Raw genomic sequence first — 5,809 nt, 5'->3', positions numbered from 1 at the left:
TGACAGACTAATAATGTCTAGAGATGATCAGGTTTAATTCTTTAAACTGCAGAAGTTCTTGGTAAAGGCTACTTGGTGACTACTACTTCAAATTTATTTCTCCATTCCTTCCTGCATTTACAAGACCAAAACCAGCCAGAAAACTGTGCAGCAGCAACAGTACGAGTATCAATCACTGACTCCACTTCATCTGTGGACAGCAAAAACTAGCACAGAACCTGTGTACATGCTTGAAGATTAAAATACAAAAATTCAGACAAGTGAAAAATTTTAGTCATGCCTAGAACACAAAAATCCACAAAGCCTCTTTCAAGGGTCCATAAATGATCTCACAAAGGTGTGAGTATTAATAGGTAGCAAAGCAAAAGACACCCCAAAATCTGAAATGTGGTGTCTCACTAATTTCTGTGTTTAAGGTAACCACCCAAATTGCCTCAGATTTTACACCCCTTTTTGTCCTTGGACACCATGGATTTAAATAAATCATGATCTAATCTCAAATATATATTCTGTCTCAAAGTCTTGATTCCGAGTTGTATGCCATTCTCTGCAAACATCTCCTTCCCTCAAGAATCTGGATCAAAACAACCATCTTCTACTGTCACAGAAAAGTTATGATAAAAGTTTCTAGGACCCACTACAAAAAGATAACTTGTTTCACAGAGAGACACCAGCCCACAGAACAGTTCAGAAAAAGGGGAAAAAACAAATAAACCATGAACGGGATTGCAAAAATACTCATTTAATATGAAGACTATTTATAAAATAATGTAAAAGTATATGAAATAAGAACACGCACACGGGAAGGTAAAACTTAACAGTATCACTTTTTTAACATGCAATTTACCATCCGCCCCCCTCCATCAGAGATGTAAGGTAAGTCTTATTATTTAGAGTTTAACTATGAGAAATTTAAGTTATTTTCCTGTTCATATACCTCTGGTAATTTACACTTGGAACAATATTATTGTAACTTGTTAAAAGTTTCTTAAAATATGCATGCATTGATATTTCTTTCAACTTCATTAATAAGCAAGTCTTTATCTCACTTGTCTCATCCACGACTATTCATGGCTCATCATAACTGATCTGAATGCCTACGGCAAGAGAGAGCTATTCAGTAAGATATATTTACATTCAGTCACTGTACAGAGCCTGAGTTATTTGAAGCGAAAAATGAAGTTTTGGTTGACTTTGTTACGTTTATTCATGTTCTTGATCTTGTGAAGTGGGAACACACTGATACCACTACGACAAAATAAAGCATGCTATCTTAGCTTCCTCATTCATTTTGTTCCCATCTCTTTTGCTACAGAATTCCCAATGAGTGTAATTTGATACAATTTGTACTTTTGTTCCAGTCTGATGCCACTGTCTTCTAGTCTCCTGCCAAGACACAGTAGCATCACACATAAATGCAAGGTTTCCTCAGCATAAATAGATCACGACTTCCTTCTAAAGCTACTCTCTTTTCTTAAAAGCAGAAAAAAAAGCCTGATCAGCTGAATAACCAAAGCTTCTAGGAATACAGGTTTTTACTGCTCTCTAGAGGACATAGGCTTAAAAATCACCCACATTAAAAATGCTTCAGCTCCTTCCCTACTCTCACCACTTGGAATTCTTCAGGCCTTCCAACTCCAGTAGGTAAGAGTAGAATTTCTGTATTTTACTAACAGGAGAACTAATTCAGCATCTTCAGCAACAATCCACACCAGGAGGAGAGAAAACAGCACTGGAATATCCTTGCCCATGTCTCACTCTCCAGTTATCTATGCATAAAAAGAACAAAGACTATATGAACACACTATAGATGATATTTAACATCAGTGGAATGAAGAAATGTCAATGACCAACTGTAGTTAAATGACTTAACTCCTGTAAGGAAGTGTATTCACTTATATCTGATCTGAAAGAAAAAATGATCATACTGTTGCCCTTTTGGATATACAAATTTTTGCTTTTTCTCCAAGTAGTCCATGTTCTTCAGAGAGAAACATTACAGTAACTTTAAAAATTCAGACAGAAACCAGTTAGGTCTCCAAGTTCACTTACATGAATACATATATTTCTCAAACGTCTTGATAACAGTATGCGATGAGAGAACTGCAACTCTGATGTAAACTAGTTTTCCAGAGCTAGCAGTATCTTTCAGGTATAACGCATTTCAGTGCATTTGGAAAACACCCATTAAATCTACTACTGCAAAGCACTCCTTCAAAACTACTAAACTCAAGAAGACAAAAAAGTAGTTTTCACTCAAGTTTTTTGTGTTTTTTTTTAAATATTAATACACTGTTTGGATGGAACCACTAGCATGAAGCTCCAAGTACCAACTAATAAAAGGTCATGTCTGTTTAAGTAGTAAGAGGCTTGGGAAATTAAAGTACAGACACCTAAATAAATGCACTGAAGGTTATACAGACAAACAGTGACAAAGTCAAGAGCAGAAATTGGGTCACCATAATAATCTCCATTGCATTTCCTCACTGCACCATGACCATTTTACATAAACACTGCTTTATGTGACTGGCTACCGTAACATAAATCAGTGAGACAATGCTGTTATAAAAGCCTGTGCATGGCATTATGACACACATCATGTCACAGAAGTTCTCAACAGCATACTTCTCATATGTCAATCTGATTTAGTAATAGATTAATCTCTTGTGTTTAATAAAATTACTTGGGTAACTTCTCAGACTCTCAGTTTGACAGTCTTGTATTCTCCTAAAAAAAAAAGTCACTCTTCCATACGTGCTGCTGCAGCCTGGAAAACCCACAGTGAGGATAAAGCAAGGTGGCAATATAAAGGAGACACTGAAACTACACTGCTTGAGAAGACTTAAAATAAACTGGTTCTCAAGAGCTCATATTAATCCTTGTAGAAGTTTGTACCATTAGGTACCTATCAAAACTCTTTTTTTGTATGCTTTCTGTATTAATTAAGAAAATGGCTCAAAGCCGTCATTTTCAGAATTGCATAAAAACCTATACACCACTGTATCTGTTAACATTCTGCAGAATTACTTTAACCAGACAGTTCAACAGACCACCACCTTCAGCCAAAGAGTTTTTGGTTGGAAAGGATACACTGAAATACTATATTCCAAAGGATGCTAAGAAAGGGCATTACAGCAGCTAAAACCTGCTAGGCATTCTAAAAAAACCCTTAACCTCATTATGAGTAACAATTTTACAGTACTAATACCTTTATTTAATAATATATCTTTGTTTTATGAATTAAAAAAAGACCAATAGTCTCAGGCCCACAACAGCAGTATTATACTGAAGAAGAAACTTGAAATTCTTCTTTTGTGACATTATTTCTCCCATCAAAAAAGCAATTTTTGAAATGTAAGTTTCACCAGAAGGTGAATATTCAGGAAAATAACAATCAAGTGTCTTGGTTCCACAAGATGTAGAGTTTCAAGGGATAAAGGGGCAAGGCAATGATGTGCCAGAGTTTTTAGGGAGATGAGCAATAGGGCTGTAGTGTTCACTGGTAGATTTTCCCTGCCCAATAAAATTTGCAAGAAGCAAAAAAAGCGTATTACAGAAAGGTGCTGTAACTTCCTGTCATCTTATTCAGACATTGTCAATATACTCAAACAATACACCTGACTCATCTCTAAAATCTTCGAGCTCAAAAAACAAATATTTGGGTCTTACAACATCTAGGACACAGCTACATTTTTTTAGCCATGATACTTCATACCCTTCACTAACTCATTCTTCTCAAAAAGGCACTAATTAAGCTCAACTGTTGTAAAGTAACAGCACAGGATAAATTTTTCAGGACAACTTTCACATACATTTTACCCACCTTTGTTAAGCAAGTTTTGCTTAACACTGAAAGCAACTTGTTTTGGCAAAGTGATGCATTTTAGAAAACAGAAAAACTATTTATTAAGGCACTACTCTCAACTTTTAAGTAGCAACAAAGTCTTGTAAAAAAAAAATCCCAGCTTCAAAAAAAGCAGTATTATACTCTCTCCTCTGTAGGTGCCAGATGGCACAATCAAGTTTTTTTTGCATCTCATCCATAGAGCTACTCACATACACGCTCATGCCTCCTACAGCAGGACACGTTCAAAATTTGTTTCTGGTATCTTTCATAGAAAAGCATGTTTTAGAAAAAGACGCAGAAAGTTAAAATTAAAAGCCTAAGTTATAATATTACTAACATTATGAAAAGAGAAGGAATAAAAATTTCCTCAATTTATATTTTTAAAGTAATTTCAGCATACAAATCAGATTTCTGTCTTCACTGACAATTAGGGGCAATGCACAAATGCAAGATTTTCCAAGAGAAAACTCCCCCAAATTTTGGGAAGATCAAAGACTACAGCTCACACAGTTAAAAAACCCACAAACCAAATGCTGAGTTTCAGACTCTGCCTTACAAATTAAGGCTGTTTGACTACCTAATGCAATTCATTACATGCCTCACCTCCATAAAAACCGTATCACAAGATGATTCATTCACACAGTGACAAGTATACTGCACAGCAATAGCATCAGTAGCAATCAGAAAATGCTTTAATTTTGTCAATTCACGGTAAGAATACTAAGTAACAGTAGCCAAATCTGACCTTGCACTTCTTGGTCACCTTAGACAACAACCTTCAGATAAATTAACCGCTTTACCAGCACCAGGACTTGACTAAGAGCTACAGATCAAGAACTCTGGATCCCCTCCCTATTCCCCTGGATGGGAAGGTTTTGGTTTTTTTCTCTCCAAACATAAGGTAGCACACCAAGACTTTCATCCTTAATCTTCTTTTATGGAAGTCTAGTGCCTTTTTTTTCACCTAGAGCTTTTAGATATTAATTTCATGACTGAGAAGTGAATACTGTTGATTGGTCCAAAACATTAAAAAAGAAAAGAAAAAGTTCAAAGCTCAAATCAAGGTAAAGTTTCCTTCAAGATCTAAACTGGGTATGTTTCATAAGAAAGCTTTACATTATTAAAGTCTGTTGCACCTTTTCAAGAACAAAAGAACTATAGGTAACCCTGTTTCACTGTTTCCACATCAAAGACACTCCATCTTCTTCAATAAAAATTCGGGCAACTAACACCAGACTTCAGTATAACAAGTTACATTTTCTTTAATAGTTTTTTTACAGCATGAATACTTTCTTTACATCCTAGACTGAATTATGAACAACATGGTAAAAATACAGATTAAGGCAGCAAGTAATGATATTTCTCCAGTGCCTCCTTAAAATTCAAAGCAATATACATCTACAGAATAATCTAGGAAGTGGACAGGTTAGAAAAATGCAGGTTTTGTTCATCTGTTATTATCATCATCTAAGTTGCTACAGATGAAACTGAAACCTACACCAATTAGGCACCTACATTTGTAGACCCCATTAGGACATACAGGCCCAAACTGGTAACAAAATATCAAAATAAGCTCTTTTTTTTTTTCCTTCTTTTTTAAAATAAACATATAAAAATAGCTATTTCTTGCATTTCTGAATGCTGGTAAGAACTCCTGCTTCCTGCACTAGCTCTGATGCCACGCAGGTACAGAGGGAGCAAAACCTTCTTGCTGTGCAACATTCACCAAAATTTCACTCCCGCACGGGTTAGTCAGCACGGAGCCGCACAGGTTACCTGTTGGGACCACAACCGAGAGATCAACCCACCTAAACCCCCCACGGGAGCAGCACAAAAGCGGCGCGTACGGACAGGAAGCCACGGGGCCCGGCAGGCTGAGGGGGCTGAGGCGCAGGAAAGCAGGCCCCGGGAAGAGGCCGCCCGAGGCGCTGCCCCTGAGGGGGGCTCGGAGCGGGGCCCGCC

The sequence above is a fragment of the Chaetura pelagica genome, unplaced genomic scaffold, assembly GCF_000747805.2.
Source record: "Chaetura pelagica isolate M959 unplaced genomic scaffold, ChaPel_1.0 scaffold521, whole genome shotgun sequence".
Lineage (NCBI taxonomy): Eukaryota > Metazoa > Chordata > Aves > Apodiformes > Apodidae > Chaetura > Chaetura pelagica.
The sequence above is the reverse complement of the archived record's forward strand: the minus strand, read 5'-3'. Positions refer to the sequence as shown.